The sequence below is a fragment of the Montipora capricornis genome, chromosome 1, assembly GCF_036669925.1.
Source record: "Montipora capricornis isolate CH-2021 chromosome 1, ASM3666992v2, whole genome shotgun sequence".
NCBI lineage: Eukaryota > Metazoa > Cnidaria > Anthozoa > Scleractinia > Acroporidae > Montipora > Montipora capricornis.
The window spans coordinates 16,362,806-16,376,335 of NC_090883.1; the positions used below are offsets into that span (position 1 = coordinate 16,362,806).

Below are 13,530 nucleotides of genomic sequence, written 5' to 3' on the forward strand. Positions count from 1 at the left end.
GTTGTCACGGTGTCTTCCTTGGGTTTAGACACTGTACTCTCACATCACCTCTTTTCTCCCAGGAGTACAAACGGGAACCAGCAACTCGTTGCTAGGGGTAACCCTGTGCTAGACGGCAGCCTCGCTTCCGTCCTTAGACTTGGTAACTTGGGTTTAGGGTTATGGTTAGGATTTGTTACGAATAATTAGTAATAGGACTTTGTGTCGTACAATTCAGGGGCAATCGCGCTCGTAATTTCAAATCGGCTTCGCGCTGCGCGCTCGGCCGATTTTGAAATTACTCGCCTGATTACTCCCTTAATGGTACTCCACTACTATTACTTGCCGGTTTTAAAAGTAAGGGTCTAGTCATTAATTGAGCACGTAATAAGACATTGGTAGGGCAGTGTTTCTTATGGGATTCCAATGCCGGATCAGCCGAGTTGAGACAAAACCGATAGCATCGTTTAAAGGCCACACCGGCTACCTACACATTAAAATATATTGGTCATCGAGCATTGGCGTTATTAGCAGTATTTTATTTCCAGTCAAAACGTTCGTTCTTCATTGTACAGATCACATATTTTACTTAACGTATTAATTTATTTTAACATCTTCCTATTATTAAGGAAAAACGTGCTCGTTGTTGACAGATTTCAGAGTTAAGGTGGACAGACGCGAGGGGACATGTTGCAGTGACATGTTCCAGCGACAAATAGGTATGTAGTACACACTGAGGCGACATGCATTAGGGTCGTGTAACGCGGACATGTAGCAGGGATAAAATCACAACGTTTGCACTCACATGAAAATGTTGCGGGTTCATGTTTCACGGATATGTTGCAGCGATATGTTGCATCGACGTGTTCCATGGGCAAAGTCACCCCAAATTGATGTTGCACAATCGTAAAAGTATCAGTTCACACGAGGGGACATGTCGCTGCAACATGTCCCTGTAACAGGACCCCTCGTCTCTGCCCACCTTTAAGCATCAGCGGCGGTATCGAGCAATCAGAGCAATCAGAAAAATCCAAATTTTAATATATGAAAACAAGTCGATGATTCTTAATATACAAATTAGCGTAAGATAAATAAAAGTGATTCCAGGTATAGTTCACCCACATTTTATTTATAAAACAGGGGCGAGTCAGCCCAATACCTTCGCGCATCAAAGAACGAAAAAGCCATCAATACAGTTTGCCTTAAATAGTTAAGAGGTGATTTTCATGCAATATCAGAGCATTTTGCGAATTAGTCGCATGGTGAGTTTTTAAAAATGGGCAGTCCTATAGTGGTAGGGCGGATCTTCAAAGCCTTCGAGGTGTGGGAAGGAGGGAGTTGCATTTTGAACCTTTTTAAACAAGGTTTTGGTAATTCATTAATGAATCGACTGCTTCAATTTTCGTTTCTGAAGCAGTTCCTATTGATTGGATATTTCGTCTTATCGAGTTTCTAGGTCACATTTGCAAGAGTTTTGTATTATTATAGTCTGTAAGGTCAAGAACTCAATATTTAAATGGACTCGCCATTCCAAGATCGTTTAAATGTGATGTACGTACTCTTCCATTGTTAAAAGTAATTGATTTTTGTACAGATATTTAACGTCGGTGTAGTTTTCGCACAACTGAGGTTGAAACTCGGAAGGTAGTTTTGTTCTTGGTTATAAATTCTGGGTTAATATTTCAAATAAGCTACACGTTGTTCGATTCCCGGGTGATTTACAAGATAACAGGAAAAACGCTAATGGCCTGAGTTGCTCGAAGCCCAGCCAGAGGCTAACCATTGGGTATGTAAAATTCGATCTCTTGTTTGTCGTGGCATGAAGGCGGATTTCCGCTAACCAAGACTTCGAGCAACCCGGGCGAGAACTATATTTTGTTCATTATAGTCAGAGTAATAATGAAATTGGAATCTGAAGGTGGCTTGTTCAGTTGATGTGAATATTTTTTTAGTGTAACGAGATCTAGTTTTCCTCAAGTGATTACATGAACAAAAAGTCAGCCGCTTTCATTTGTTGCGGAGTTACCATGCAGTTATTTTAAAAGTACTTGCTTGAATCCAGTAAGATCATATGTTTTCTTAGTAAACCGTCTTTTTTTGTGCAAGATTAAACTTCTTTTGCGGGTACTTTTGTAACAACGGGAGGAAAAAAAGACCTCCAAATTACGGCATATTCCCAAGTTACGCATTTCTGTTCTTCCAAAAGTATTTTTTTTTAGCGTTTAATATTTAAACGTAGACTAGTCTGATGTTTCTGCAATCATCGCTAGTTTGCTTTTACGTCATGCTTAACTATGTATAAAGTTAATTTTAAGATGATTATATTGTGTAAATCTCTAAATTGATTGAGTGTTAATATATTGACAGGTAAATACTGCCTTGTAAATAAATATTGTGACATGAAGCTTGTTGTTGATTGTGATAACTGCAAATTGAAGAGGCTACAGGTAGCCTATACTCTGTCTTCCTTTCCGGTTTAAAGGTCACCAACTGGTGGCACATACACTCGTCACCTATCACCTCTGCTTTTCAAACCTTTATTAAGGCACATAGCTCATTTTCATGGGGACGTGTTTGTCCCTAGCGTCCTTCACCTCTTCCCCACAATCGGACTTGTGAGGCGTTCTGGCCAATCACGATCCAGTCATTGTCCAGCGATGGCCAGTACACATAATGCTTATAAAAAAATCCCTTTTATTTCATAGGAACACGAACGACGAGATTTCACTAGTGATGAATGAACGAATCGAATGGAACGTCATCCAAAAGCCGTTGCACAAAAACCGCACGCTTTGAAAAATGGCCGAAGGTTTGCTTCTGTTTGCTCAGTTGAGGAATTTATTTTAGAACAAGAAAACACAAATGCCGCTCAAAAAACTGAAGGAGATGTTCGATTGCTTGAACGAATTTTGAAAACGAAGGTCGAAGACAGGAAAATGGAAGTTATTCCAGCGGTTGAGCTGAATGAATACTGAATACGTCAACCAATTTATCATCTCCGTCCGCACTAAAGACGGCAATGAATACGAGCCAACTTTCCTTCGAAGTTTAGTGCCTACTAGCTTGGAACGACAACTGAAGAAAAAGGGCTATTCCGCAAGCAACAAATGACCTGGTATTTGAGAAAACCAGAGAGGTTTTTTAGTCCAAACAAAAACAACTAAAAAAGCAAGGAAAGGGAAATAAACGCAAAGCGCTGGTAGCTTTGACAAGCGACGAACTAAAAACACTCTTCACTTTGGACTACTTTGGAATATCTGAAACACAGTAAGTGTTCTAAATTTTATTAAATCAATTGTCGGTTGGGCGATTTTAAACCATTGTTTATTGCTTTCATCGCCCCACTCCATATGTGCGAAATAAATTTGTCTATCAAACACTACCACGAAAAAAACCTCTACCTATGAAATAAACACATTACAGCATGGAAAATTCTTTGTACGATTTTTGTTCACTCGTTGTTTCGTGTCAGAAAACTCACTTGTTTGCTGCCCTCACTCGTTCGTTTTCTGATACTACTCAACTCGTGAATAACAGTCGTGCGCGCGCATTTTCCATGAAGTAATCTCTATATCCGTCGTACCTGCTACGTTGTTTAGAGTCGTTCTGCAAGTGACGTTACCTTCCAGAATTCAGCAAGTAAAGATTCGCCGTGTCGGCGTTCCATGATACAAGATTCTTAAATCATGTGCCGATAAAGGTCATCTGGGGAAATAACCTCTTACGGTACTGAATTTTACCCAAGCTATACAGAATTATCTGCGAAAAAAGATCATATTTTCATATATTCCTCGTCTTGAAGATCTCTTGCAAACACAAGACGAATCGAAACGTCTTCACGGTCCATGAAATCGTGTCTTACCTCACAGACGACCAATAGTCTCTAATTTGTTTTCACCTACAAATGGTTTAAATTAATCTAAGCCTTAACATGCAAAAAATGAAAAACATTAACCGTCCGGAAGCAAAGATTTGAAAGAGTAAAGTTGCAAAACCAGGAAAAATGAGGGGGTTACAAGATCGGCATTTACGCATGCGTCACCTGCTCATTCGAGTACCCGCGCGAGTGAAGCTATAGGCCAACACAAACGGATTGAAGTGACCATTAAACCGTGTGTGTGCTATTTTCGTAGTTTTCGTGAATAGGAGATGTCTATTTATATTCTATACGTATAGGAATCAGAAGAAAGGTGAGCGAAATTAGCGGTATTTGTTTATTTCTGGTGACCCATTTTGAATCAGGAGCTGACGCGAGCAGCTTTTAGAATTGCGTGTATGGCTTACGCGCACGCGCTCAGCTGAAAACCCTTCCGAGCCTCCTTAAGATGATTTCCTTGAAAATGACGTACTATCCAGATTTTTTTCAAACTTGGCGCAATTGATACTCATACACAGGACATTAAAAAATGCAATAAAAAGATGGGGTCACCGTGCTTGTTTTCGCGCTGTATGCCCTTTATTCTCAGTGTTTTTACCTGATTACGTGACAAGCGTTCGAAACTGGATCAACCGGAAAAAATTGTTGTCATGTAGCCAAAGCTACTGAGTATTACTGAAAACTTGAACTTGTTTGTTTGTCCAGGCTATAATCTTTAAGTACAGTGATTTGAAATTCATCAATCATGCAAAGAAATGTAAACAAATTGGACCGCTACAGTCATCACCATGCACTCAATGTCGGGCTCCGAATGCAGTTTCACGTTCTTTAAATGTAAATACTACAACTTCTACCATCCAACTTTTTTTCGCTTCATAATATGTTTTCCGTGTACCTATTATGAGTAAATAAAACTATTAAAAATGAGGGGTCACAGTGCTCGTTTCTTCGCAACACTATGATAATGCATGGCAAAGGGGCAATTTCCGCTTCAAAATGATCATTTTCCGCGAAAGGACGGGGGCGAGTTCCAAAACAACACCTTCTTAACCGACAAGAGTTATCGTGATTGCTCTTAAAAGTCCTTGAACAGCAAAAGTGGCCTTAATTGCCTCTCTTCGGATGACCGCGGTGAAACACCGCTATCTCCGAAGTCGCAATGTTATGCGCAGTGTGAGATGCGTAGTGCAAAACCTGGGAATCACCGTAAATGCATCCCACAAAGATGAAAAATATTGCAGACTTGGGCGTACTAGGGCCTTGTATGCAGTTTCGTTGGTTCTGGATGGGCAATGTATTGAGTTCCGCTTTAGAAAGCCAAGAGTTGTTTGCTTTATTGGAGATGGTTTTAATATGTTCGTTCCAGCGGAGGTCGGTTCGGATAGGTAGACACCAAGGTACTTTGACAGAATGCAGAGAGTCCACCGAAGACTTGCTCTTTAACCTTATAAACATGAACATACGGATTACACTGTCTTGTGATGCTTAAAACGTTATATTTTGAAGTATTGAACTCCATCTTCCAATCCGATTCCCACTTTTCCACATTTAGGAGATTTTGTTGTAATTGGATACAATCATCCCACTGTCATACGCGGACTTAATGGCTAAAGAGATCAAAATGTCGTGTGCGAAAAGACGAACTTTGAATTTCACATACCGGGCCAGGGGAGGTTGCTCTATATAGGCCAAGAATAAGATGGGACCTAAAACGGAACCCTGTCGGACTGTCTGATGACACCGGAACTTGATCAGTCTTTGCCCCTTCAAGAACTACCCGTTGCTTACCCCGTAGAGTGACAGTTTGCACAGCAGTTCAAATGCCTTTGAGAAATCATCACTATAACATCCGATTGTCCGCCGTTTTGCACTTACCTGGCCAAGTCATCGAGGTTGCGTGGTATTTGGTGTTGGTCGAAGTGATGCATAATGTTGGATACCATGACATGATCCATAACTTTACTGAAAATACAGGTTTGGTCCTTTCTTGAAAAACATTTGAAGATTTTAAGTGCGATGGGACAACACGGGACTCTTAACCAGGCTAAGGCTGGAGAAATTGAAGAACTTAATTCTTTTAAGACTTGAAGGTGTAAGGTATCAGGACCAGGAGCTTTGTGTGGATTTAGCTTAAATTATCAGTTACAGTGATAGTAATGGAGGGCATAATTCGAAAAATGGTTTGATCTGTAAGTAGATTTCTTACTGCTGCGTCAGCTACATGCTTGAGAGTCATGGGGCTGGACTCAGAAAAGATACCCTTAAAGTGAGTGTTTAACAATTCTCTCTTTGATTTGAATTGCGTTAACTTGTTAATTTCAATTTACAGTGTCCCCGATTAGTGCTCTACAGCGCTAGAAGATTAGACACTTAAATAAAGTTTCTTTCTTTCAGTTTTATGTGGCGGAACAAGTTACACGAAACATTTCACAGTGTAGCAGCGCCTTGAGGGACTCAGAGTTAACCCATGATAAGTGGTTCTTTTGTTTTGCAATTTTGGATGGAATAAATTTTTCGATGCCCGCGAATTTAGTAACTGAACAAAAGACTTCCTGAGAGACTCAACGGCTACACTAGCTTCACAGTCCATTGTCTCTTGTTCAGCATGAGCACTGTTGGAGTAAGGCAATCCCAGTCAGCTCGTCTAAAAAGGTAGATCTTTCTTGCTGTCTGTTTGTTGACGATTGGGGAAATGTTGCCTTCCACAAAAACAGCACCGTGATCTTCTAGACCAGGTAGAACTTTAACATTCTCGATCAGAGATGGATTACATGTGTATTGCAAATGAAAAGTCCAAGGTGTTATTTTGCCGTGTAAGTTATGTAACAAGTTGTGTGAGGCTGTTGTCGTCCATCATGTCTACGAACTGTTCATGCAAGGTTGGAAAATTACAATTTTGCTTAAGTGTGCCAGTTGATCAGTCAAGACCAGGCTAACTTCCTCACTGACATTAGGACGGTAATATGAACAAAATAAAGAAGTCTTTGCAGCCTGCCACGCATAGTTTAACTCGTACCATTTGACAATCGCTCAGACAAAAAACGCTCAGAGATTACTATTAAAACTCCACTTCCCATAGATGTCTTCCTGTCACAGCGGTAAATAGTATAATTGCATGGAAATATTTCATTATCTTTAATGTCCGATCGTAACCAATGCTCGAATCCAACAAATATCATCTAGCATAACAATGAGTTGGTCCTTACTAAGCATTGACAATTTATGTTGAGTAGGCATAGTTTGGCATAGTTTCCTTTTATAAAATAATTAGGATAATACGCGCACTCTTATTGGTCAATAGCTGTGTTTTGATTGGTTATGTGTTGTCAGACGCGCCTTTTGATTGGGTGGTAGGAAACATGAGCATGTATCAAGAAAATGTGTTTCAATCAAGAAGTAAAATACCAGCATTTCCCTTCATTTATCGAATTATTTTTTTTAGAAATATTTTATAAAAGCAATAGAGGATTTTTTTAGCCTCTTCTAAATACTCCAGGACAGTTATGCATGCAAACCCTCGACTGCTTCCTGTCTCGAATTCTCCCAACTCCCCCTCGTGGCTAAATACGGAAAAAGTCCTGTGTTGCTTAATTAGCTGAATTCTGTATGGGATGCGTAACGCCCTTCTTGGCTTTGTGTGGTCGGTTTGACGTTCGATGTTCGGTTTGATGTAATACTTTCACGAGAAGGTGTTCATGAAAACTGAGGCTGATTTGTAAAGATTGATTCACTGTAACTCGTATCTGATAAATCCGCTAGAAGACCAGAGTATTTTAATAATAATAAATAATACTTCATTATTTATATAGCGCTTTATACAAGGCACTAAAGCGCTTAACAAGAAATATTACAGTGCGACGCGCCTTACCGTGGCCACCTAACAAAGCCTTTTTACAAATTGTTCGCCAATCAGGATGTGTGAATTTGATTGACAGTCACGCCTCTTTGCAAAGTTCACACAATAGGCCATTTCCGAGTTAATGTCTGCCTCCTCTTCAAAGCGAGTCTCAGTGCAAAGTTTTTCTTATTAAAATTAATTTTTATTCATATGTAAAGAAGAACTAATTACCACCACAAAAACTTCGCACTTAGACTCGCTTTGAAGAGGAGGCAGACATTAACTCGGAAATAGTCTTTTGTAGGTTGAACACCGTTGCATGGGTTGTTGAGTTGACGTATTTACACGTAATTGTCAAATGTGAAAGTTTGTTGGGTGGCCACGGTAAGGATTGAACTGTAAAACTATGTTAAAGAATTACGAAATAAATAGGCTTTCAATTTAGATTTAAATTGATTTAAGTTTTTGGCGGATCGAATTTTGAATGGAACAGAATTCCAGTTTCGGCGCTGCAACGCCGAAAGTAGGTTAACCAAATGAAACCGTGTGTTATGAAACAGTGTTTTACATCTAATCAGAATTAACTATCACCCTTAGGCTTGCGCGGTGGGTACTTCAGATTTTAATTCGCGATTAAGTGAACATGTACAAGTAAATTGAAAAAGCTTAGTTTGCCGCGTGGCATTGGATAACGAGATAATTAACTACCAAAAAGTAAAAAGTTGTAATCCAAGGGAATTATGTGACCATTGGCCCCAGTATGGAAATGGGAGCAAAGCAATGCTACGAGACTTCAACGAAACCAACCAATTCAATCGTATTAATACGATCAACTGATGAGACACTTTCGCTCAGCTTCTTGAAATCAGTGCCAGTCACGAATAACAGTCCTCTGTTCACCCGGACCGCGGTCAAATTACGTCAAGGCACTCTTTATTATTGGACGCATTTTCCCCACAAAATGAGGAAATCAAGGTTATTTATAATTTCCTTTTAGGGATCGCCGCACATAGTGGTGAACGACATTATTTTCCAGACTTCAGCGGCAGACGGAGACTAGCCTATAGAAAAAATATTTGAAGAGAAGTCGATGTTGTTTTACGCTATTGTACCAAGTGCAGAATAGACCCTTCCACGGTTTTTGACCTCCAGCTTGGCTGGGGGGCAAAACACGACTAAATTTACAGTAAATGTGTGGGATTTTGGCCGACTTTTGAACCGCTGTAGCGCCGCTAAAAAGAGACATTCAACAGAAAATAAGGCCATCAAGGAAGGTACGACGTCCTAAATTCGAATTATAAATCTTCTCATATTGCTTCTAAATTCGCTGCAATTTGCCGAGATGATTTTACACGGGTTTGAATGAAATCTTAAAAATTCGTTTACGGTCGTTGTAGCCTGAATTTGTTCTTTATATTTCATGAAAATAATCTCAGTATAAATGTCTTATAAAATACACTTTCACTGTGGAAATCTGTCTCTTTTTAGCGGCGCTACAGCGGTTCAAAAACGGCCAAAATCCCATACATTTACTGTAAATTTAGCCGTGTTTGCCCCCAGCCAAGATGGCGCCAAAAACCGTGGAAGGGTCTATTTTACCTTCTATGGCTATGCTATAGGCAGATTGATTTGAAAAGAAGGCCCGCTTTTCTTGTTGACATGCGCTTCCATAAAATCATGCAGGGGTAACTTGATGGCTACCTTTGGGATTGAACTCATTGTACGCCGTGTCATTTGCACTACAGAGTTATGAGATTAAAGTTTGATTGCATCTGATGCTCCCAGAATATCATCCACAAGTTTCAATCTTCCTTTCAAGTCAATGCCTTTGTAAGTCTTGGATATCTCCGCTTTTCCAACAAAATGTTTGATAAAAATTCTCAGACACTGACGAAGGGAGGCGAGGTCTTGTACTGCCGAAATCCTTTCAAACACATTTCTGTAAAAAAAGGGAAATGTATCAAAGGACGGATAAAATCACCGCGACCATTACAAAACCACAAACAACAGGGCTTTATCCTTCCAGCTGCTCTCAAGACTCCTAAAAGATTGGATCATAGAGCAAATGATCGCAATACCCATGAATCTTGACGTGGTTTTTGGATTATTCAGTCGTCTTTCACCAGGCTCCAAGTTGTTAGAAAGGTGATAAGTGTCGTTTCCGCGGGATAACTCATTTGTTTTTAATAAGGCATATCCTTGACTTTCAAGTAACCTCAAGGCGGCCACGTTTGTGCCCCTCAACAAAGATACGGCGTTCATCTTTGTGTTCCAAACTAATCATCCTGAATTAATCTCAATTCATATAAATAATTTTCTTTTGAAATGATGTATTTATTGTAACTCAGGAATGCTCGGAAAAAACTCAGAGTGCTCCATTGCATGATTGGGATTTTCTCCGAAGATTCCCGAGTCACGAGGCCAGGTTCGACTCAGTAAGATAAGTATCATTGTTTACCCTCCGATTTTTAGAGTAGCTATTAGCTAACATCTCCGAGCATTAAACAGAACAACTTTTAAGAAACCCTACTGGCCGGAGGCAAACTAGTTGGCTATTTACAAGTGCAGCCAGGAAATTGAACCAGGGACTAGATGGAACAAATTGAGAAAGTGGTCAGAACGTGTCTTGAAGCCAGGATATCCGGATCTCAAAGCAAACGTCCTAACCACTGGGCTGCACTCTGCCTCCTTCAAAAGAGCAATCGGTTTTTTTTTCTGAGGAGCCCTGAGACACCAAAGGAAATAAATCATTTCATTCATTTATCAAGGTGAACATTAACTATCTCCATTACTGCAAGTTTTGTTGTTGTTTCGCTAAAGAAAAAATAGCGCCTGATAACATGGGTGAAAGCCAGCATTCCGGTAGAAGGAATCCGGTGGTGATTGTACGAACAGGGAATAACAGAGTTGTCAACTATGCAAACAAGCCATGCAGGCTTCACTGTAGCATTTATTTATGCTCTTTCGATATTGCACTTGTCACGAAGTGTCCAATCTGATTTTAGGGTCTCAGTTGACCAGCCGAATGATCTGAACACTGCTTGGACCAACAACAGAACAACTTACCTTGTTATCTCCTCTGAATTGCTCAATAAAATGTGGTGAAATAGTTTGGTGAATAGCCGAACTGAAGGCTTATCGAGCTCAACAAAGTTCACAACCTGCAATTTACAAAAACAATTAATTTCTCCAACAAAACGTCAAACCCGTGTGGCGAGCATCGTAAAATGTATGTCAAGTAAGAAGAAGTAGCGACCATTACTTTTTTTGGAACGGGAACAGTTGCCCTTACAATACAAGGTTCTCAACACAAGTTTACGTTTACTCTTTTGCCTTCTGAGACGTTTAAATGCCCTCGAATATTTGTCTTTGCTAAGAAAAATGTATTCACCCATTGCAAAAAAAAATGTACCGTTTTCACATGGAAATTCCAATTTTGTTGGTCGTAAAATTTAACAAAACCAGAAGTCAGTCGTTTGTCCCACGGCAGACGCACTAAGAGGTATGGGCCAGTCTTGAGATGTCGTCAAAAACTGCTTTGCAATGCAAAACAGCTTATGACGTCATTTCAGGTATAGACTTCAAAAAACCGAGATTAGGAGCACTTAAAGTGGTACTACGACCAAAGAAACAATTCTTTTTTTTTCTTTGGATTTCAAAACTATGTTAACTAAACACTAACTGACCCAAGTTTTAAGTTCTGATTTTAAAAAGACACCTGTTTATTTTAACTGGAATTTTCTTATTTATTGGTCCGCCATTACTAACTTTAAAATCTTTAGAGAGCTGGGTCGAGGAGAAAATGACGTCAAAGACTCACTAGTTTAAGAATGCAATGCGTGCATACGCGGCCAAATTAATATGCAGCACGGGAGTTTCGGGCTTTCAGACTTTTAAACCGGTGTTTTGCATATGTAATAAATTGCGTTTACACGCTGAAATTTTAAGCTAGTGAGTAAATGACGTCATTTTCTCTAGATCCAACCCTCTGAGGTCCAATCGGCCAGTTTTGAACGTGAGTAATGGCGGACCGTGAAATCCAAAACTTACACTCAAAATAAACAGGCTTTGGATAAAACTCAAAGCTCAAAATGATTTTTTGATCATATTACCACTTTAACGGAATTTGATGGAAACCTTGCAGCCTCTTCGCTCACTACAACATATTCTTGGGTTCACTCATAACAGCCATGTTTTTCAACGAAAGAAAAAGGTGCATAATAATAGCCTCGGAGTTCAATTCCCGGAGGATTGGGTAGGGACACCAACATGGCCGCCGTTTCATTGTTTGGGGACATCAACCTCATGTGAAATCAGTCTATCCACAGACGACCATTTTCTTCAGTGCTTCAAAGATTAACAATTGATGTCAGTTTTTAATGTGTCTGTCCTGTTATTGATAATGAATTGCCTCATAACATTGCCAAAGTAGCTGTGGATCCACGAGGCGATAGCCGAGTGGATCTGCAGACGCATGAAAAACGGACATCAAATTGTTGTTTTACAATAACAAAAAGGCAGAGGGGTCAAAATAAGTCAAAACACGAGAAGAAAGTGAGACAAAAATGCGAGAAACTTCAATCTGACACGAGCAATATCGCGTCGTTATCGCATAAATTATAAATTTATGTGTCTGTCCGCTTATTGACAATAAAAATTAGCCAATGAGCGCGCGAGAATTTTTGCAGTCATTGTAAAATATTCTTTCGTTATCAGCGCTACAGGACTGAGTGATCCTCGCATTTACTGGACAATTTATGCAATTGCAACTTTACAGACACCTGCAAATTCAGGCCGCTTCAACGGTATTCGAACCATATTTTTTGCAAGGAAAGTCTTTCCCAAACCTTGTTTAAGATGTTTTATAATCTCACGGTAGACAATGTCAGCTGTAGGGTAAACAATTACGGGTGATTGTAAATTGAATCGTAACTCCATTTTCACCATAAACAAATACATTCGTACCTTTAAAATGGATAATGATATGCTCTGGTAGAAATGAGATGAGCCATGAGACGAGACAGGTTATCAACACTGTGAGGAGTCAAGTCATTAATTACTTTGAACTTATCCCAGAAGGAATACTGCAAGGTTACCTGAAAGAAAGAAAGAAAGAAGAAAGAAAGAAGATGGATCGAACAATTGATAGAAAAAGATGAAATGAAAAATGTGTACTAAACTGCAAACATACTTGAATTAAGTGTATTAAATAATTCTGATTCAAATTGAATGGGGTGGCAGCCCACAGAGAGATAGTAGACAACTATACCTGTAAACCCACCTATAAAGTCCCGATTCAAGTATTACCCGTGTTAAATAACAAATGATTAACAAAATGCCCCCAACACCCAGAGAAAAATACTTAAAATCTTACCTGATAACTCCGACTATATTCACAGAACTTTTGTCCAAGATAAGCATAAAATGGTTGTATGTTTTCTCCTAAAAAAATTAACCGTGATGATGAGTAGAATAGACCATTTTACAGTTAAGCCAGTCACCTAAGAATGGAAGCGAGGCTGCCGGTGACCCTGCTTTGATACAAACCTTAACGCTTTTCTAATGTTAATGTAGCTAATTACAATAACACAATTTACATGATAGAGTTGTTTTCAATTGAGTGTCGAAAGTAATTAGTGAATTACTTTGGTTTTATAATTACTTCACTCAGTGAGTGGTTCAAAGTTCTCGCGCCATTTTTTCAACCAATCAGAAGTGACACCAAAACCAATCGTGGCTCGCTCGTGCACATTTTCCGCGCTTTGTGTCGGCTACGTGTAATTACTTCGAGTTTTGATTGGTTTTCTGGATTGTCTCAGACCTTTTTGATTGGCCA

At 39.5% G+C, this 13,530-nt stretch overlaps 1 protein-coding gene and 1 long non-coding RNA gene across 2 annotated transcripts in view; one reads left to right on the forward strand and one right to left on the reverse strand.

Moving 5' to 3' along the window:
* The window catches only part of LOC138060207 (adenylate cyclase type 5-like), a 59,418-nt gene extending 57,035 nt beyond the window's left edge, over positions 1 to 2,383 (forward strand). Inside the window, exon 23 of the mRNA XM_068905973.1 lies at positions 1 to 2,383. This exon is cut by the window's left edge and continues 1,384 nt beyond it. The gene's annotated coding sequence lies outside the window, so the exon portion shown is untranslated.
* Positions 2,384 to 8,610: 6,227 nt separating this feature from the next.
* Positions 8,611 to 13,122, reverse strand: LOC138060385 (uncharacterized). The gene is made up of 5 exons (XR_011134348.1): positions 13,069 to 13,122; positions 12,660 to 12,790; positions 10,761 to 10,855; positions 9,294 to 9,633; positions 8,611 to 8,823 (listed from the first exon to the last, which is right to left on the reverse strand). It is a non-coding gene; the product is annotated as an uncharacterized lncRNA (long non-coding RNA).
* Between the last annotated feature and the right edge of the window lie 408 nt (positions 13,123 to 13,530).